We start from the raw sequence: 22,520 nt of genomic DNA on the forward strand, positions 1-22,520 counted from the left end.
TTTTGGCATTTACACACAGTATTAAAACCAGGGAGCTGCAGTTGAATGTTGGAAAAGGGCGAAGGAGTTTCACGTTATCTGCCGCTGTATCGAGAGAAAACTAACATACAGCACGGCACTACACACAGACATAGCGCATTCACTAGCGTCAGAACGGCAATGGTGCGTTCAAGAGCGTCGGACACATGGAAACTTGACGAGAAACTCAATACAACTGAACAGCATTCAATCAAGAACACATAAACAACATGGGCTTTCTAACACAGCCGCCCCCGACTGTCTACACAGACAGGCGAATTCAAGATAGAAAGTCCACTCAAGTAACTGAATCTTCGGCCGTGTCTTCCAGCTTAGGGAGCTGGACCAGCCGAGCTACTGGTCGAACGTATGTTCGATCTTTGACCTTGATAGCCGCGGTACGAATGCGTCCATCAGCTCCAGGATACGTGGTTGTTACCTTCCCAACAGGCCATAAGGCTCGAGGCAGCTGTGGATCCACGATGAGCACCACTTGATTTGGTTCGAGTTGTTTCCCATCCTTCAGCCACTTATTTCTCTCCTGCAGACTGGGCAGATAGTGACTGATAAACCTGGACCAGAAGTGGTCAATGAGGATTTGACTGTGCCGCCATCGACGATTCCCGAGAGTGTTACTGGGATCATAAACAACCTGTGGTAGGGATGCATCATAGCGTCCCATTAGTAGGATGCTAGGTGTAATGGGGTCTGGATCAGCTACGTCTGATGAGACGTAACCAAGGGGCTTAGCATTCAGGATGCCCTCCACTTCTACCAAAACTGTGCGGAGCACTGTTTCAGGCACGGACTGCTCCTTTAGTACTACCTTGAGAGCAGTCTTGACGGACCTCACTTCTCTTTCCCACGCTCCACCGAAGTGGGGAGCACTGGGGGGATTGAAGCAGAACTCAATCTGCTATTCTGCCAACTGTTCCTTCAGTTGAGGGCCCATGGCCTTGAAGGCCTCACGTAGCTCTCGGGCTCCACCGGTGAAATTGGTTCCGTTATCGGACAGGAGCTGAAGAGGTTTGCCTCTTCTGGAGATAAAACATCATAAAGACATCAGAAAGGCATCAGTGTCAAGACTCTCCAGGAGGTTTAAATGCACACAACGGGTTGTCATGCACTTAAAAACGATTCCCCAACGCTTCTCTGTTCGGCGTCCAATCTTAACTGTGAATGGACCAAAACAATCGACTCCGGTCGAATAGAATGGTGGTTTATAGAGCCGTAGACGAGCAGGTGGTAAATCCGCCATCTTAGGAACGGAAGGATTAGCTCGCCATGTCTGGCATTGCGTGCAGCGACTCTGACACCTCTTCACAGCTTCTCTCCCCCGTAGAATCCAGAATCGACGACGAAGTTCACCTAGCACTCTTTCGGGTCCAGGATGCAGAAGGGTCTTGTCGAAATCCTGAATAATGAGGATGACAAGCGGATGCTTGGGATCTAGCAAGACAGGGTGGATTGTGTCTTGTGGTAGCTGTTCCGCTCTCCGTATCCTCCCCCCGACTCTGAGAAGTCCTGCATCCTTGTCGTACTCGGGAGATAGAGAGCTCAAGCGACTGGAGGCTGGCAAAGGTCGGTCGGAGATGAGAGCTTTGACCTCCTCTGGAAATGACTCAAACTGCGCCCTCCTCAGGAGGAGGTTTTCAGCCTTGATGTAGTCAGCTGCTTCAATGGGTGAGTCAGAGTATGAGTCGGCCGCCCCGTGAAGGGACCGTGCAGTTGTCCGCATCAAGTCCTTCCATGTGGAGAACTGACTGACATCAGGGAGTTGAAGGCAGGTGTCTACAGTTACATGTCCGCAGAAGGATGATTTCTTCAGCTCACTATCATCCTTCTCTGGATAGGATAATGGGCTGGTTGGCCAGTGGTCCTCTGTGTTACGCAGGAATTCAGGACCTTGGTGCCAGCGATGTGGTCGGGACAGCTCCTTCAGGGTCTTGCCCCGAGTGATGTCATCAGCGGGGTTGTTCGCACTGTCCACGTACCTCCAGTTGTTAACCTCCGTAAGGCTCTGTATTTCTGCTACACGTGTACCCACGAAGACCTTATAGTGACAAGATTCCGACTTGATCCAGTGTAGAACTGTTGTAGAGTCGGACCAGAGAGTGATACTCCTGGTGGGTAAGGTAAGCTCGGTGAGGAGAACGTTGGCTAGTTGCGCACCGGTGAGAGCAGCGCTCAATTCTAGCCGAGGCATGGACAGCTGCTTCTTTGGTGCCACGCGGGACCTGGCCAGGACAAAGGAGACATGGACTTCATTCCGAGCGTCTTCTGTCCGTAGATAGGCAACAGACCCGTAGGCTCTCTCAGAAGCGTCGCAGAAAATGTGCAGATCTCTGCCTGATGTCGGCGAGTCTGCAGACGCTGGTGCATAACATCTGGGGATCTCTATCTGGATGAGGTCTGGAATCTCTCGCTCCCAAGCGATCCATCTGTCACGGAGGCTCTGTGGCTGGATCAGCTCATCCCAGCCGATTTGTTGGTTCCAAAGATCCTGAACTAGAATCTTGGCTCTTGTGGTAAACGGTACAATATAACCTAGGGGGTCATATTGACAGGCTAGTACCTTGTAAACATTCCTCAAGGTGAGTTCGGTTCTCTCCACTGGTCTATGTTTGTACTTCAGGGAGTCACGGATGCAATCCCAATGTAGCCCAAGAGTTGGCTCCTGCAGGTCGATGCTGGATTGGGAAAGCCACATCTCACTGCTCTCTGATCTGACGTCGGATGGATGATGCTCAATGACCTCTGGAATGTTACTAGCCCACTGGCGTATCTCAAAGCCCCCAGTGTTGAGTAGCTGGCGCAGACCATTGACAAGATCCTTAGCTTCCTCCTTTGAGTGGGTGCTACGGAGACAGTTATCCACGTAGAATGACTGCTCAACACATTCAATGAGATGGCTGTTGGACTCACTCGAGTCCTGGACATGTCGCTGGAGGGCGTAGATGGCACAACAAGGGCTGCACGTAGTGCCAAATGGAAGCACTTGCCATTCATAGATCTTCGGTTCTTCTGTCCTCTTCATATCCCGCCAGATGAAGCGCAGAACAGGTTTGTCAGCTGGCAGAAGGCGAATCTGGTGGAACATACCTTTGATATCACCACTCACCGCAACTGGGTACTGCCGAAACCGAATTAGGACTCCTAGCAGCGATGGGCCTAGGGCAGGTCCAGGAAGAAGAAGACTGTTGAGAGACTTTCCTTCGTACTGAAAGGAACAGTTGAAGACAATCCTGTCTTTGTTGTTGTGTCGCACCATATGGTGAGGTATAAACCAGGATTCTGGAGTTGATGTTGCTGCCTCTGGCGGCACCACTGCTACGTAGCCCATCTTCTCTAATTTGTTGATCTCCTGACAATAGACCTCGGCGCGCTGTGGGTCTTTGGCGAGTCTCCTCTCAGTACTACGGAGACTAGGCAACACTGCTTCCATAGGAGCTTGGAGGATGGCGGAGTTAGCTCGGTGAAGTAGCGGTGTAGCGTATCTTTTGACACCTTCAACATTGACTCTGACAGTGGATGTCTGGAGCAGGTTTAAGGCTTGCTGATCTTGCTTTGATCTGGTCACCTGCTTCTCGCTTGTGTACGGCAGCGTGTCAATCTGCCAAAGGCGTTCAACATTCTTGAAAAGTTCAGAAGTAGGCGAGACTGTTGTGGTAAACAAGCACTGCTGGTTAGATGCAGGAGCTTGGTCGACACTTGTGGGACCTTGAAGTGACCAGCCAAGCTTGGTGTGGACTGCAATGGGTCCGCCCGGAGGTCCCAACTGCACCGGCTCTACAGGTGTCAGGAGATGAGCCATATCAGATCCGATGAGCAACAGGGGTTGAGCGCGATCGATAGGAGGCAAAGGTAGGTGACGGAGGTGCTTATATTTCCGTTGAAGGATTCCCACTGGATATGAATGTTCTGAGAGTCCAAGGTTGTCAGCGGTGAATGCCTGACGTATGTGGTACTTCTCTTCGGGTTTGGGCAGGGAAGATACATCGAAGGCCACTGATGCACCATGAAGCTGCACTACATCTTGATGGACAGTTCGGAGGGTAAGTGTTCCAGGCTGCGTGGTGAGGTTCAGGCTTTGCACAGCGTGTGGCAAGATGATGCTTCGCTCCGAACCATCATCTAGAACTGCATAGGTCTCCAGTACTCTGTCTTTATTATGAAGTAGAACCTTCACAACCTTCAACATCACCTTGGGGGATCTGTTCGGTCTGTCCAGGTACACCTTTGCAGTCGGTGCGGTCACCATAAGCACACTATTTTGTGTTTGCTGGACTGCATTGTGTAGTACTGTGAGATGTTGCTCTTTGCAGGTATTGCACGGTCGCTTGAGGGTGCAGTCCTCAGGCTTGTGAGATCGTCCGCACTTCCAACATCGACGTCCATCCTTTATCCACCGTACGACCTGGTTTGTGTTCAATTTCTTGAACTCGGTGCAGGCATTTAGGAAGTGTTCTTTATTGTCGCAGTGAGGACAATATGGTCTTGGTTTGGACGGGGATATTGGTTGTGAAGATCGTCCTTTGGGGCTTTGGTCTCCACTAGCAGTGAGAAGGAATGCTGTCGACTTCTCCTTCGGTCGATTGAAGGGGTGTTGGTCCTTCCTTGGCGCCTTGGGTGCTTCATAGTTATAAAGTGACGCTGCTCGACCTGCTATGCGTTTAGCTTGGGATTTCATCTGTAGCCAGGAACTCAGATCAGGCAGGGTGTAAGTTTGGTCGGTACCTGACCTAAGGATACCTTGGTTCAGACAGTATTCCACAAACCCATCACGATAGCTTGGCGGCATCTTGCTCAATAGTCGGTCGACATGAGATCCACATCGCAGTTCGTAGCCGTTTTGTCCCTCCAGGGTCCTCAGCATTCCTACCAGTGATTGGATGGATAAGGCGAACGCATCAAAGGCTTCGGAGTCACCAAACCTGAGGACTGGAGCATTGAGGATGGCACCCAATTCACTTTGGACGAGCTGACGAGGTTGACCGTACTTGTCCTGAAGAGCTTGCATAGCTGCTGTATACGGCCTTGGATTGTGCATGTAGGCGTTGGCCAGTTGGAGCGCGCTCTGTAGCTTCAGATGTCCAAGAAGCACTTGATATTTGTATTGCTCGTGCAAGTGCACATGGTCGTTCAGAAGGTTGTCGAGCGCCATCTTCAATAAGGCAAAGTCACTCTCTTTACCACTCTCAAAGCAAGGAATGATAGGTTTGGGGATGCCGTAGGATGAGGTGAGGAACGGTGACACATCAGCTGCCTGTGGTTGTTGTGGCCTGGGTTGAGGCAAGTCTGAAGCAGAGTATGATGCTGCTGGGACAGGATAAGTGAAGGCTCACTGAGTTGGGTGATACTGCGCTGGATGAGCTGAATATGGAGTAGGTACCGAGTTGTAGTTCACCGGCATTAAACTAGGAGGTAATGATGCAAAGGGAGCAGACTGTAACATTGGGTGAAAAGTCTGATATTGCTCTGGAGGTGGAGCAGGGGCTGTGCTAGGCTGAGCCAAAGGTACTGAAGGCGCAACCACACGAAGCGCTAGAGGCGGAGCCACACTCACTGGTGTTGCAGCCGGGGCCGAAACGGGCTGAGTTGTGTGGATCACGGGAGGTGGAACCACTGTCGCTGGCGACAAAGCCGAGGCTGTAGGAGGCAGAGCTGCATGGAGTGCTGAAGGCGGAGCTACACTTGCTGCCGGCGGAACCGCGGTTACGGGATGCGGAGCCAGAGGCTGGGTAGCTGTAGGTGCAGCCGTAGTCATGGGATGCTGAGCTAGGGTTCCCAGCGGTGGGGCCGTATGTGGCACTGGTGGTGGAGAAACATAGCTACTCATCTTGTGCTGGTCTAATGGATGTGGTGAGGATCCGGCGCTACGAGGATCCTGTGATTTCTCTTTGAGGAGAGAAGTAACCATTTTAGCTATCTCCAGCTCATTCATTCTTTTCTTTAGCTGACGTCGTTTCTCTATCTGTCTGGTTAGCGACTCTTGTGTTCTAATGGCTTCCTCTTGTAGCTGTTGGGCTTCTCTAGCTTGAGTTTAAAGTCGCTGACGCTCGTGGTCAATCTGTTGATCCTCCTCTATGTGCTGCTGTAATTCCTCAAGCTCCATTTCTTTCACTCGCTCTTCAAGCTGGGCTGTTTCTAGCTCTGATAGAATGTGAGAGGGGAATCTGCCGGTGGATGAGCGAGACGAGTGTCCAGACCTGGAGTTGGAGCTCCTCCGAGATGAGCCTGTTGTTTGGCTATGTGAACTCTGGATGGAGGGAGCCTGTTTTGTGATTTGGGGTTGTCCCTTGGAAGGGAGAGTTGCAACCACATAGTCACTCAGGTGGGCTGGAGGGTGTCGCTCTCTCTGTGAGGCACGTTGGGGTGCTGGCTCACTCTGGGCACGTTGGTGGGGTGCTGGCTCACTCTGGGCATCTGTAGGATCCATACCTTGTTGTTGCTCTAATCCGGCTCGAAGGACCATAAAAAGGAGATAGTAGGGTTCTCCAGGAATTAGCTGGGTTTAGAGCGGCAAGGTGTATGGTGTGTGTGTCCCCGTTAAAAGACACGGATACAGGTGTCCAGGTTAGTCATGGATTTATTTCACTGTGGTCTTTTGGCATTTACACACAGTATTAAAACCAGGGAGCTGCAGTTGAATGTTGGAAAAGGGCGAAGGAGTTTCACGTTATCTGCCGCTGTATCGAGAGAAAACTAACATACAGCACGGCACTACACACAGACATAGCGCATTCACTAGCGTCAGAACGGCAATGGTGCGTTCAAGAGCGTCGGACACATGGAAACTTGACGAGAAACTCAATACAACTGAACAGCATTCAATCAAGAACACATAAACAACATGGGCTTTCTAACAGCTAGCATGATCAGGTTAATTCTGCGTCCTGCCATATCTTTTTGAAAACCTTTATCAGTTGGCTGGAGTAATGATCCAGTTGAGCCATAAAGGTTGACAGCATGGGGATGGTGGTAATGCGACTGAACTCTGAATTTACCTGAAACAGATGAGTAAGAATCTCAGATGAAGCTTAAAATGATCTCCCGTCAACTGGTCACATATTATGGAAATGTAAGGTGGTGGGTTAATGGTTTGCATTTATGCTAATATACTGTGCATTGTAATGCCACATGCATGGTATCTTCTCCATTCACCTGGTTCAAAAGAACACTGACATACTTGAGTCCATTTTTTTACCAAAATGAAGAGCTTATTGTTTAATAAATGTATTAACATTAAAAAAACTTGAACATTACCTGATTCTCAGAAAACAGGGCTGGCCATCTGTTTTTAAACTCCGCTATGAAGGGCATATCTTCAATTACTTCTCGTCTCCTATGGACTTTGACCCATGGCACCTCGCTTTTCTTTGGCGGCATTTATGCTCAACTCTGTGCAGCCAATGTTCCTCGATCTTGTGCGGTAGTTTGCCATTTTATACTTTAAGCTAATTTTCCATCCATTGAAGCCAGTTACTGATCCCTGCTCTTTTATACAAGGATACTTTGTTATCAGGGCCTGGGCGACATCATTGAACTCTGAACTTGAAGGATAAACTTTGTATTTGACAATTTCTGATGCCAAACCATCAAGTATATCAGACTTTAGTTTGGGACTTGGACTCAAAAGAGTACCACTGTTCAGGAAGGTTGGTTTGGTCAGTGGCCGTCGATCCGGCCTCACGGTGGAGTGGCTGCCGCCTGGACACTAATTTCCCATGGTGAGGTGACAGTGTCGGCCGATGTCGGAGCGACAGCCGGGTCACCTTGGTGGGCCGTGGCATCATCGGAAAGTACCGTGTAGCGGTTGGAGAGGTCCAGGTGCGGTGGCGATGCAGACCGGACCGCCCGACTGGTACCACCACGGACCACCACCTCAGCCCATGACTCCTGATGGTTAGGAGTTGAGCAGGAAGAATGTTGAAGGTTAGCGACGGGGTCCCATTTGATGGTGGTGTCCTGGATAGCTGCGTTGAGGGAAGTAAGTGATGTGTTTGGACTGCTGAGATGCTACTTCCATGAAACCGATTTGTTTGGACTGCTGTGAAGCTACTTCCATGAAACCGGACAGGAGTGAGTCCTTCTTTTTCAGTTCATTGGAGAGGCAGTTACACATATAACAATGTGTAACTGCTATTTTCTATGTTCCATATCTGTTTTATAAGTAGTACTAATTCTAACAGCTGAAGAAATTACTAATCACTGTCTCTCTTATTTGTAGGCTGTGAATTTGGAGGTGCAAACAGTGCTCTGAGACTGTATCTACAAGGTACCAGTTACTAAAACCGTACAAATTGAAGCATTATCATTATGCTCATATCCATGCACATACTATGAATGTCCATGCTCATTCAAAACATGGAATGCTCTTAAAAGTCATTTGAGTCGATGTCATGTTGATGTGTCAGGTACTAAAAGTGTAGAACTAGGAGTTTTTACATGCCTTTTGTGCCCTGGAAGTGAAATACCATCTAGTAGAGAGTATTTTTCTTACATCAACAATCATCTGAAGCGTTATGAAACAGTAACTTGTGTGTTTCAGAATTGTACGTTTCAGACTAGTATATATGCTACTTACAAGTCACATAAGAATAGGAGTTGAGTTGCATCCAACCACACAGCTTGCAGTGGTTCAGCTGAAGGAGCTTCGTGACCAGTATCCTCTGGCTGACTACAGAGTTGGATCCTTACGAATGGTTACTTTAAAAAGATTTGCACATGTGACTGGTAATTCCTTTAAATGAAATATGGTAACATGGTTCGTCAGTTATTTAAACTCAGTTACTCCTAAATAAAGTGTTGCAATATTGAAATTCATTATGCAAAGGCTGATGATATTTATGTAAGAATAATAAGTATTTTGTTTTTGTTTTTCAGAATGAACACAAGATGGCTGCATCACTGAGCGTTGTACAGGGAGTGGACAACACATCAAAACTAACTCTGCCCAATGGGATGCCGGATTCAGTAGAGGCTCTAAAAGTAGATATTAAAAGACAATTCAGCTTGCCTGGAAGTTTCAGACTGCAGTATAGAGACAATGGGCCTCATTTATCAATCTTGCGTGAAAACGGGCGCAGATCTGAGCGCAGAATTGGTCGTATGACAGGACCCACGTGTGATTTATGATTCTCGCCATCCTGAAAGGACACATACTGGTTTACATTTGAAGATAAAGAAGTATGATTGTCAACAAGCTTATCAACCATATCTTTACGATCAAGTTACTGCTATAGAGACTTTAGTAAGGGAATGTACTGAAATGTTTTGTTGGACTTTGCCTCCAGTACATACTCGACGGGTTCCACAACCTTAAATTTTTCCTTGTAGTATTGTTTGCGTTTGAAGGCCGTTGCCGTGGACCACCCATAGCAATAGCTTTTACCAAAGGATTATTAATAGAAATGGCAACACTGAGTTAATTAATTATGTTCTGGTCAACCTGGAGGTTATGTTTATTGAAAATGTCAAAAGCTGTGTTGTGTGATATAGGCAGCCCTGCTGAGGTCAAAATGAAATGCAACTCCTCAAGCAAGCCATCAATTGCTGAACATGGCACATGTGAAAAAAACTGTTGCTAATTTTTTGAATGATTGTTTCTTGCAAGGTCTCATTTTCTAAGTCTGAAGCAGTTTCTTCAAGATCCCCTGGATGGTCTTCAAATGCATAGTCAGAACCATTTACATTACCACCTTTCACTACTTCAAGTTTAAAGTCTACCGTGTAAACCGTGCAGTGTGGATGCCTCCTATTCTTATGTGACTTGTAAGTAGCATATATACTAGTCTGAAACGTACAATCTGAAACACATAGGTTACTGTTTCATAACGCTTCAGATGATTGTTGATGTAAGAAAAATACTCTCTACTAGATGGTATTTCACTTCCAGGGCACAAAAGGCATGTAAAAACTCCTAGTTCTGCACTTCTAGTACCTGACACATCAACATGACATCGACTCAAATGACTTTTAAAGAGCATTCCATGTTTTGAATGAGCATGGACATTCATAGTATGTGCATGGATATGAGTATAATGATAATGCTTCAATTTGTAGGGTTTTAGTAACTGGTACCTTGTAGATACAGTCTCAGAGCACCTCCAAATGCACCTCCAAATTCACAGCCTACAAATAAGAGAGACAGTGATTAGTAATTTCTTCAGCTGTTAGAATTAGAACTACTTATAAAACAGATATGGAACATAGAAAATAGCAGTCACACATTGTTACATGTGTAACTGCCTCTCCAATGAACTGAAAAAGAAGGACTCACTCCTGTCCGGTTTCATGGAAGTAGCTTCACAGCAGTCCAAACAAATCAGTTTCATGGAAGTAGCATCTCAGCAGTCCAAACACATCACTTCCCTCAACGCAGCTATCCAGGACACCACCATCAAAAGGGACCCTGTCGCCAACCTTCAACATTCTTCCTGCTCAACTCCTAACCATCAGGAGTCATGGGCTGAGGTGGTGGTCCTTGGTGTTACCAGTCGGGCGGTCCGGTCTGCATCGCCACCGCACCTAGACCTCTCCAACCGCTACACGGTACTTTCCGATGATGCCACGGCCCACCCAGGTGACCCAGCTCTCACTGTAAGATGTTAAGGGACGCCGTACTCAGATGGTCTGGACGTCTTCCTCGCACTGAGCCGACAGAGGATCCTCCATCTGGGTTCAAGGCCCCCGGACCCCCGTCACATCACACACCTGCCGAGACTGACCACCTCCAGCCGGTGACCACCGGCGTGCAGGCGGGTCGCGCACCTCGAGACCACGGGTGTCCTCCGCCGTCACCTCCCCGTACTCGCCCCCTCTTCTCCCCGACAACACTGATAACCGGGAACTCCATCGTCAGGAATATTCGCTTCTTTAATGCTGTCACTCGCTGTTTTCCTGGAGCCACCGTGCCAGATATCCTTGACAAGCTCCCGAGGCTGCTGCTCTCACTCCCTTCCACTATCAGTCGGGTGATAGTTCACGTTGGGACCAACGACTTAGCCCGGGAGCAGTCAGAGCTGACCAAAAAGGATTTTAATGGTCTTTTATCCTTTTTAAGTGCCTTTTTTATTTCTGGCCCAATCCCCACAGTAGTCCGTGGAGCAGGGCGTTTTAGCAGATTCCTCGGTCTCCACAGCTGGCTCCAATCAGCATGCACAGCCCTCAACATTGGTTTTATTGACAATTTTAACCTGTTTTGGGGCCGTTCAGAGTTCTTCAGGAGCGATGGCCTCCACCCCAGCACGCTGGGTAGCCGCATGCTTTTGGCTAATATACAGTACGCTGTACAATCTGCACAAACGACCCACTGACTCACTACTGATACACGTGCACACAGACCCTCTGCCCCACACTCACCTTCACTCTCCCCCTCCTACACTACACACACCCCCTCTGCCCCTCACTCACCTTCACCCTCCCCCTCCTACACTACACTGAACTCCTGTTCAGTTGCACCTGAGGCACAGAACAACATCCACACCTTAAATACCAGAATCTCACACAGACTAATTACACCCAGGACTGTTTTTAGACCATGCTGTGTTTTTAATATTCCTTTAGTAAGACATGATGAGCGCACGTTCAACACAGACATTAAAATAGCTGTGCTGAACGTGCGCTCTCTTTTAAGCAAATCCTTTATCATTAACGATGTCATTTTAGATAACAAGTCGAGAGAATTTTTAAACCTTCTCCATTGCCTTGATTTTAATCAACATGTCAATCAGCCGACTCACAGCAGGGGGCGCACCTTGGACCTGGTCATAACCTGGTCATAACCTTTACAATCACCAGTTTTAACCAGCAGGAGGCCCCAGTGAGAACAGTGAGGAAACGCTACCTAACTTCTGAAGTGGCTGCAAATTTTATCCAGATTTTACAGAGCACTCCTGCAGAAATTTTACCAGCACCATGTGGTTTTATTGTTGACAATTTTAACCATAAAATAAAATCAACGCTGGACTTGGTGGCTCCACTTTTAATAAAAAGAAATATGACAAGACCGACACCCCCGTGGCGAAATGCAGAAACTAAAAAACTAAAGAGAGACTGCAGGAGTGCTGAGAGGAGATGGAGAAAAACAAAACTGACAGTTCACTATAAAATTTTGCGTGGACATCTCAAAACATACAATAACGCAATCAAACAGTCAAGAATCTCCCATTTCCATAAACTAATCAACGAACATAAAAACAACCACAAATTCCTCTTCTCCACAATTGACCTTTTAACAAACAAAAAATGTAATAGATCCTCCAAAACACCAACTGACGCCCTTTGTGAGGACTTTGCAGACCACTTCGGAAATAAAATCAATGACATCAGATCGACTCTTTTACCCCAACAGATTTCCAATGTTGACACACCTCGGGCCTGTTTCACAAAGCAGGTTTAGTGAAAACTCTGAGTCTGTTAACCCTGAAATGAGGGAAACTCTGAGTTTCTCGTTTCACAAAGGGAGGTAACTCAAACCAGAGACAGAGGGGTAACTCTAGCCTGTTTCACAAAGAGAGGTAACTTAACCTCTCGGTCAGTTACCATGGTAACATGCTCTCTGAAACTAACCTGGTCGGGACCAGGTTTTTCTCAGAAAACCTTGAGTTTCTCTCTGTCTCCGCCCTCTTTCAGCCACACACAGTGTTTGATTTCCTCATTCATTCAGTCAGCGGGCGAGTTTTGGCGTAGTATAGTTCTGTCTGTTTTTTCAGAAAATCACTGCAAAAATCAGACATTATAAGTTATATTAGGTGGCGACTATTTCACTACCACGGCATGTCCTTTTGATAACGATCCCGTGGATGAAGCTGCAGCAATACTGCACAGAGAATTACATATTCGTCGGGAGATGATTATCAGACCGCGCATAGACGTCCTTAATTACAAAATGAATGAAATGGATCTTTTGAGCAAGTTGAATGTATTTGACTTAGCGTTTCCTAAATATAATCCCAGCTTTTCTTGCAATTCATAGGTTCAAAAGTGTGTGCTTTTAATCGGGTTACCGATATATAAACTACCCCTATACAGCCTTCTGATCCAGAATATCATCTATAATGCGAGGGTGGTGCATTTCTCGGCAGGGGTGCTGAATACGGCACAACACCGTTTCATGTCACAGTCCATCACATACACAGCCTTATCCGTTCTTACATTTCCAACATTAACAACCAAAGTCATGCTCTCACATTCCAGCAGATATTGTGTGTTGCGCTGCGTTTTTTTGAAAATGGGAGTTTTTTAAACAACATATATAACAGCCACAGCCACTGCGTTTAAACTTACGCACTGAGCAGTAATGTTCTCCCGCACCGTCTCCCTCTCATTTGCTGCAGCAGCGGTGTAAACCTCCTCAAACTCACCGTATGAGCTCATTAATATTTCCAATTCCAGTGGTTGCGTAGCGCTCCGCTTCCCCGTTGCCATGGTGACTCGTCGAATCAGGGCTCCATTGATGCTGTCTTTTTATACTTGTGGTGCACACGCTTAACTCCAGGTCAAACTACTCTGAGTTGATTAACCTAACGCAAATCTGCTGTTCTGGAACTGAAAACTCAGAGTTTACTATCTCAGAGTAGATCAACTCAGAGTTCAGGGTTAGACTCAGAGTTTTTTGAACCTGCTTTGTGAAACGGACCCCTCGATCATTGATTTTACCCAAGGAAACACTGGAGAGTTTTGCCCTGGTTGATATGGGGACACTTGGTCGAGTCCTCTCCCAAGTAAAGTCCACAACCTGCCTATTAGATCCAATTCCCACACCGTTTTTTAAAACATTTTGTGGATTCTTTGAGGATCAGCTTTTATACATGGTGAATTGCTCTCTTCAGAGGTCTTCCCCGCCTGCTTTAAAACGGCGGTGGTGAAGCCCCTTCTGAAGAAGAGCAACTTAGATCCCAACATCTTTAATAATTATCGGCCTGTATCCAACTTACCGTTTTTAAGTAAAATTTGGGGAAAACTTGTTTTCAATCATGTAAATCCCTTTTTAATTGCAAACAACATTTTTGAGAAGTGTCAGTCTGGTTTCAGGGCGAACCACAGTACAGAGACAGCCCTTTTAAAGATTTTAAAGGACATCAGGTGCAACTTGGATAACAATGAACTCACAGTCTTGGTACTACTGGATCTAACCGCCGCCTTCGATACAGTAGACCATCACATTTTATTAGATAGACTGAAGAACCTGGTCGGCCTCTCTGGTACTATTCTTAACTGGTTCATTTCTTACCTCACAGATCGACACTTCGTAAGTATGGATACATGTTCCTCAGAAACCCACAAAATAAAGTGTGGTGTTCCCCAAGGGTCAATTTTAGGTCCAACTCTTTTTAATCTTTACATGCTTCCCCTTGGGGACGTCATCAGGAGGCACGGCATCAGCTTTCATAGTTATGCTGACGATACGCAACTGTATATCGCCGTGTCTCCTGATGGCACAGGACCTATTGATGTCCTGCATTTTAGATATGAAGACATGGATGGCAGGGAATTTCCTACAGCTCAACCAGGACAAAACAGAGATTTTACTCATTGGTCCTGAGGGCCAGAAAGAGAAACTTTTACCAAAGTTACAGAAATTTAAACTATCACAATCTGTAAAAAATCTGGGTGTGATTTTTGACTCTGAGCTCAGTTTTATTCCACACATCAAAAATATAACAAAAATATGTTTTTACCATCTTAAGAACATAGCCAGAGTCCGCCCGTTTCTCTCTCAGGCCAGCACGGAGGTGCTGATGCATGCTTTTATCTCTTGTCGTTTAGACTACTGTAATGCCCTGCTCTCTGGCCTTCCCAAAAAGAGCATTTAGAATCTACAATTATTACAAAACTCAGCTGCACGAGTGCTGACAAGGACCAGAGGGCGGGAGCACATAACACCAGTTTTAAAGTCGCTGCATTGGCTCCCCTTGCGTTTCAGGATTGATTTTAAAGTTCTTCTACTAGTTTTTAAGTGTCTTAACGGTCTTGGGCCCTCTTACCTATCTGATTTGCTTTTACCTTATCTGCCGCAGCAGACCCTGAGGTCCTCCGGCACCGGCCTTTTAACCATACCACAGGTAAGTTCAAAAAAGCACGGGGAGGCGGCTTTCAGTTGTTATGGGCCCCGACTGTGGAACAGCCTGCCGGAGAGCCTCAGGGTCGCGGAGACTGCTGAGGTTTTTAAAAAGAGGCTTCAGACCCATCTTTTTAGTTTAGGCTTTTAGTTAATTGATTTCTTTTAGGCAGTGCTAATCAGAGCACTTTTTTTTATCCTTTTTTACTGTTTTAATCATGGCTACATGGTGGTGTAGTGGTTGGTGGTGTAGTGGTTAGCACTGTCACCTCACAGCGAGAAGGTTCCAGATTCGCATCCCGACTGGGGGCCTTTCTGTGTGGAGTTTGCATGTTCTCCCCGTGTCTGCGTGGGTTTTCTCCGGGTACTCCGGTTTCCTCCCACCATCCAAAAACATGCATGTGTTAGGTTAGTTGATGACTCTAAAAATTGCCCTTAGGTGTGAATGGTTGTTGGTCTCTATGTGCCCTGTGATAGACTGGCATGGGTGTACCCCGCCTCATGCCCGATGTCAGCTGGGATCGGCTCCGGCAACCCCGACAGGGACAAGCGGATGAAGATGAATGTTTTAATCTCTGTGTTTTAGCCTAAATACTTTTATTTATTTTTATGGCCTCATGTCTTATGCTCTTATGCTTTTATTTTCTATTTCATGTTTTAGCCTCTATGCTTTTATGCTTTTAAGTTTTAGTCCCTCGTGTTTTAGCCTTCATGCTTTTATTTATTTTTATGGCCTCATGTCTTATGCTTTTATTTTCTATTTCATGTTTTAGCCTCTATGCTTTTATGCTTTTATGTTTTAGTCCCTCGTGTTTTTAGCCTCCATATTTTAACCCTTTACTGTTTTAGCCTCCATATTTTAACCCTTTACTGTTTCCTCAGGGGGCCTGCCAGTTTGGGAGTTGTCTCTGGTCTGGCCGCGGGGGGGAGTTCCGGCCCGGGCAGCTAGAGGGCTCTGCACTTTGGTGCGGAGGCTCCTGTCTGCCTGGGTCGGGGTGGTCTCTGTGGCGGTGCTCCCTGTGACCTTGGACTGGGACCTCTCCCAGTGTGGTTGGCCCCCCAAAGGTAGCTTCCTCTAGACTCCTCTGTACCTCAGGTCCCGCTGCCCGGCCATGTCTCTGTAGTGACAGCTAGTGTTTGCGTAGGTGTGAGTGTGTGTGTCTGTGTGTCTGTGTGTCAGCGTGGCTGTGTGTGTTTTTGTGAATGTGTGAATGAACATATATACATTTGTGAATGTCTCTGTGCATGATTGTGGAAGGGTTGGGTTCTTTTAACTTTCTTCTCCTGATTTTATTTGATGTTTCTCTTTTTCTGTACATCTCTGTAAGGCACTTTGCGATACTTTTCTGTATGAAAAGCACCATATGAATAAAGGTTGATTTGATTTGATTTGATTATATTGAGCCTCTCTAAGACAACTACACCGGACCTGTATATATTTTTACCAAAAGCATTTACTGATTCAAATTGCAGGTATGATTTTTTTGCAACATTTGAGCCTCAGGTGAGACACACAAACCACAACAAACAAAAACATATTTCAAGGAAAACGGGATTATTATTATTACTTATAAGATTTTAAAATGTGATATGAAATTTTAAATATGAATTTTAAAAAAGTGCTTAAGCCCACCAGAGCTGCTCATGCTTTCTGTTCAATATTTAGGGATGCAGTGTAAACTGGCACAAAAGAAAATCATCTGGCTATTTAAGCATTCAAGAAATAACAGCTATGTTATTTCTGTAATACTATTTTTTATCCCCAATATTGCAACCCCCTGGTAGAGAAGCGGGTTGAGGCACCTTAGGAGGTTAATTATTTAGTGTACAAAGTAATGATAACAGGTACACACCTCTAATGTACGTTTGCCCAACTGCTGTTGCTGTAAACCCTGTGTCCAAACAGCGCGATAAACTCGTCTGGTACGTCTCCACTTATCGTTGGTTGACACAACGTACATTTTCACGCTGTATTATCAAGGAAAAGTTTGTACTTTGTATTTTTTCAAGAAAGACGGCCGTCGGTTGCTTTGCTCAGTGGTTACCTTGCTCCGTGGTTACTGCGCATGTCTGAGAATGCGTCGTAGAGTTTTTTTTGAGTGCGTGTATGATTTAAGTGAGATGGTTATGTTCGTTTGAATCTTCTGTTTTGTAGCCTTGAAATTTCGTACTATTAAGTTATTCCAATGAGACCTTGTTCATTTTTCTGTAAAAACTGTAGGAATTTTACACAATACTTTTCAGAATTTCACACAAATCAAAAGGACCTAACAGAGTATATTTTGCGTAATTCTACAGGAGGCTTTCTGGAGTCAGCAGGCATTTATTAGCAGGATGACATCGGATTCTACAGACGTCTGGGGAAATGTTCTATTCTCTATCTAGAGTAACTGTGAGCACACAGTACCCGTGATCAGAGGCAAGAAGTTCTGATATCTATTCTAACTACTCCAGCATATAAACTTGTTACAAAGGCGTGGTTATGTGTGCGCTTGTGCGTGCATGTGTGTATTTTTGAAACAGCCGTCAGGACACCTCCATCTCGACTCCCAGGCGTAGGGGTTCCCTCTGTGTCCACAGGAGTCTTCTTCTTTATCTGTGAAGGAAACAAAACACGGACAGCAATTCTCCTAACTCTTACGCTATCTGGCAGATGCCTGTTCGAGCGCTGACTAGTTCTTTGTCTTTGTGACCTTGACTTGTTCCTGTGCAGAGAAAGCAGATACAGATTGAATCAAAAGTTTGTGTGCTATGCTGGGAACAGAAAAGTTTGAGCTTGAACTTATAATCACTATCACACTTTAAATGATCATACCTAATAATCACACTTATCACACTCTTATTAATCATTACTAATGCACGCGCTAACATATGATTACCGTAATTTCCGGACTATAAGCCGCTACTTTTTTCCCTCGTTCTGGTCCCTGAGGCTTATACAACGGTGCGGCTTTTCTACGGCTTACGGTAACCAGGGGCGCGCACTACCGAGGATGCGCGAGACCGAGGCAGACATCTGGCGCCAGGTAACGAGAGCAAAACAAAGAGTAGGAGAGCGTCAGCGACAGTTTGCGCGAAGGAAGTGTTCATGCAAACACCCTCAACATGGAAAACAAACGGAGAAGTGCATATGATGCTGCTTTTAAGTTAAAGGCAATCGATCTGGCTGTCAAAGAAGGAAATAGAGCTGCTGCACGTACCCTTGACATCAATGAATGGCTGGTTATTTTGATAACGTAAACGGCCGCGGGACTGCACTTTTTACTGCCGTGTTACAGGCGAGCACTTTGTATTACTTTGCACCGTTGTATTATTTGTACTCTGCACGAATGCTGTTCGCCATGTCAAAGATGTGAAAGTTTGATTGAATGATTGAAAGATTTATTGTTAATAAATGGGACGCTTTGCGTTCCCAAACAGTCATCTCTGTCCCGACAATCCCCTCCGTGGTAGCAGGAACCCCTATATACTACGGTAATTACACAACAAAACGCCTGCGGTTTATAGTCGGGTGCGGCTTATATATGGAGCAATCTGTATTTTCCCCTAAATTTAGCTGGTGAGGCTTATAGTCAGGTGCGCTTTATAGTCCGGAAATTACGGTATTAATTGAATCATTGATTATCACACTCTTATTAATCATTATTAATACACACGCTAACACATGATTATTAATTGAATCATTACTAATACACACACTAACACAAGATTTTTAATTCTTCAATTCCCCCTGTTGATCACTCACCAGAGTGATCATTCCTCCGAGACCACAAAATCCTGGATGTCTAAAGTGATGCCCAGACGTGGCCTGCCAAGTTCCATAACTTTAACAATTATCAAACCATGCACATATGAGATAGATTGCCACTAAAATAATGAATATTACAAAATACACACTAAGTGTCCACACACACAATGTTTGTTTTTGTGCTCTGTTTTTTTTTTTTTTCACTCTATATACTGTGGTGTTTTTACTAATGGTGTATGTGAGTCAATAATGGATTATATGTATTTACAGAAGTCCCTTAACCCTGTTCGGTTAGATCTGTTCTGACTTGGTCTAGGGACCTTTTGGGCTCCTCCCCCTGTCTACACCTTGAAAGGTGAATCCACTTGTCACTGTCCTGCACTTTTACTGCTGTGGAGGTTTGCTCCACTACCCTATGGGGTCCTGTCCACCTGGGGTGTGTCCACTTTCTTTTCAATGTCTTTACATACACCCAAGGTTCTCCTAGCAAAGTCAGTGGGGCTGGTACTGGTCCTGACCCCCCTTGGCTTCCTGCCAATGTTTTTACCCAGCCTTGGAGTTGAGTCACGTAGGACCATGCCAGTCCTGGTGTGGCCCCTGGCTGTAGCGGTTCCTGGTGTCTTGGTCCAGGGATGGTGCGACCTGTAAATAACTCATAAGGGGTAAATTTATTTTCTCTGTTCACACTAGCCCTCTTAGAGTATAATGCCATAGGCAAACAGTCTAATCATGATAAACCTATAGTTGCCATCATTTTAGCTATTTTCTCTGTCCTCATTTCCTCCTCAGGCTTAATAGGCAGACCTGAAGCTGTCACAAAACCTGCTCTCTCTCACTCTTTCAACTGACAATGCACTGCTGCACTGGCCTATGCAGAATCTGCATATGCCTGCCATCAGACTGTACAACGCTGCACAGCAACGCTGAGCGACGCTCAGGGAATAAACTCACACTACTCAAAGTGACCTATCACTGAAATGCACCTTTATCTCTCTTGCACATTAAAATCCACATAGCACATTGTAATATAGTGTTTATCTGCGATACTGTACTTTTATTTTATTTTATTGTTGTTCATATTTTGTATTTTATATTTTATCTTATTTTTAGTACTTCTGATTGCTTTGTACCACTGCTTTGATGACCTCATTTCCCCTCGGGGATAAATAAAGTTATCTATCTATCTATCTATCTATCTATCTATCTGTCTATCTATCTATCTATCTATCTATCTATCTATCTATCGTATATGTTCACTCTCTTTCCCTCACCATGCTTACAAGCTGCTGTCACTGCCATCACTTCCTCTCGCTGAGCTGACGGTTTTTCTGTCACTTCTCCTGTACTTAGTGTCTCAAACTTTCCCTGATTTTTGATAACCACTGCCCATGCTTCGTTTAGTCCTCCATTATCTTTTCTGAAACAGCAGCCGTATACATACAAGTCAATGTCTGGTCGATCCTGGGATTTTGCATGCAAGTCGGGTCTCACTTTAATGGCTTGCGCTGTCAGTGGAATGCAGTCATTTGGGTTTTTTGTCATCTGGAACTGCTAAACAGCTCCCTGCATTAATTCCTTCGTGTGTGTACATTATGTTTGGCGAATTTAAGCCGTCCTCTACTTTTCTCAGTCGAGAGTCTGATAGAGTAAAAACGGAAGATCTCCCCAACCGGTCAAGACAGATGGCCGTCCTCCACAGAGCTGGGTCTGTCTGACGTTCCTGCCTGTTATAGGGAAGGTTTTCGTTGCCACTGTACTCTACAGAGGAATTGTTGGGTCTATGTAAATCATAAATAAGTCATTGAGTGTGGTCTTTACCTACTCTGTAAAGTGTCCTGAGATAACTTTTGTTATGATTTGACACTATAAATAAAATTGAATTGAATTTAATTGAATGATGAGATTAACGCTATTACACTATGCCTGGTCAAAATTTTGAGGTGATGCCTGGATTACATTTTTCTCTAATTCTGATTGTGAGGTGATGTGATGAGTGATCTTGTACACCTGTCCTTCTTTGGAGTATGTGACTGCAGGGATTGTGGTTTGTTCCCAGTCCTGTAACTGAGGTGTTGTTTTTACCATGGGCCCTAAATCTTTAGCTTGACTTCCTTCTCCTAATGCCAAGCTAATATGGGGTGCTGCAGTGTCACCCATGTTGTACCACTCTGCCTGCTCTGCAGTGAGCAGGACTTGTGCTACTACTTTCTTTGATACATATATACTATGTACTAAGGTCACTTCTGTTTTTGCACTATTTGGTCTTATTAACTCATATTTATTCACTCCATATTATATTATTACGAAACAAACAAAACAAGAACAACTGCACCATGTCATGTGAATATGTATATATGTCTATTTCTATTTCTTACCTTTTTAAAATTTAACTTTATTGCTTATTTTTGCTATTTTTTATCTTATTTTGTAATTTTCTGTTGGTGCTGTGACAAAAGAATTTCCTCGTCTGCGGGACATTAAAGGTTTTCTGATTCTGATATATGCAGTCCGAAGTCAGTGTCCAAGGGGAACCCTCTACTTCCCTAACTCTTTCCTCATACACTTCTTCAGTTTGGGTACGGTCATAGAGAAAAGTACAGTGGGGAACGTCAGGGACCGGTTCATATGGGTGCACTGAGTGAATCCACGGTGTCCATTGTTGATACAGTTTCAAAACATTGGTAATTGGCGGGTCTGGGTCCTCTTTCAATTGAGTCCAGTAAACGTTGGCCGACTGTTGCTGCTGATCAGGATCTTCCCCTAGGATCCATTGTCCAATGTTACATCTTGAAGTAATTGTCTCTGAACAGTCTATTTTTACCCTATTAGGGAAATGAACTTGCACCCCCTGTGGGCCACATAGGATAGATGCTTTTAATCTGACTAGGACGTCTCTTCCTAGCAGTGAGATTGGGCATTGTGGTGAATATACATAGCTTTGATGAAACTGGTAACCAGCTATTTTAGTAGGGAGGGGTTCTGTGAAAGGGAGTGGCATTGGCTGTCCTCCAAATCCTACCAGGTCTATGGAATATTTGGAGAGCTGTTGACCGAACTGAGGTTGTATCAGAGTCGAATGTGTTGCTCCTGTATCGACTAAAAAGTTCACTTTTCGTTCGTTCACTTCTCCCCGTAGCAAGGGGTCAGCCTCTCCCCTTGCCCTTGACCCTGGGCACCCCTAGTATTGGTCTGGATACCCGGTGCCTTGGGGCAACTGGTAACCTGGGGCCAGTTGTGGTTGTGATGGCACCTGCTGTTGTTGCTGCTGTGGCGGGGGTCCCCCTCTTGGTAGACCTCTCTGGTTTTGTGGACAGTCTCGTGCCCAATGTCCATGACCTCCACACACGAAACAACCATTGTCCCTGCCCCTTCCATAACCTCCTCGAGGATTAAAGCCTCGTCCTCTTCCTCCTCTATAATGTGATTGTGGTGGGCCCCATGGTCCTGGTGGGTTCCATGGTCCCTGGGGAGGGGGTCCTCTATAAAATTGGCCTGCAACTGGGGCAACTGGAACTGGGGATTCCCATTGGCGCTGGCTCGGCATGTTGTTGGTTCATCTGATCTTGTGTCTTTGCTTTAGCTGCTTGTTTGTGGCTTGTGCCTTCCTCTCTGGCTTTTGCTAACTGTAATTTGGTCAGTTGTATTTTCAAATTCTCTACCTCTGTCTTGCTTGCCTCTTTTCTCTCATCT

The sequence above is a fragment of the Echiichthys vipera genome, assembly GCF_963691815.1.
Source record: "Echiichthys vipera genome assembly, chromosome: Y".
In the NCBI taxonomy this organism is placed as follows: Eukaryota; Metazoa; Chordata; class Actinopteri; order Perciformes; family Trachinidae; genus Echiichthys; species Echiichthys vipera.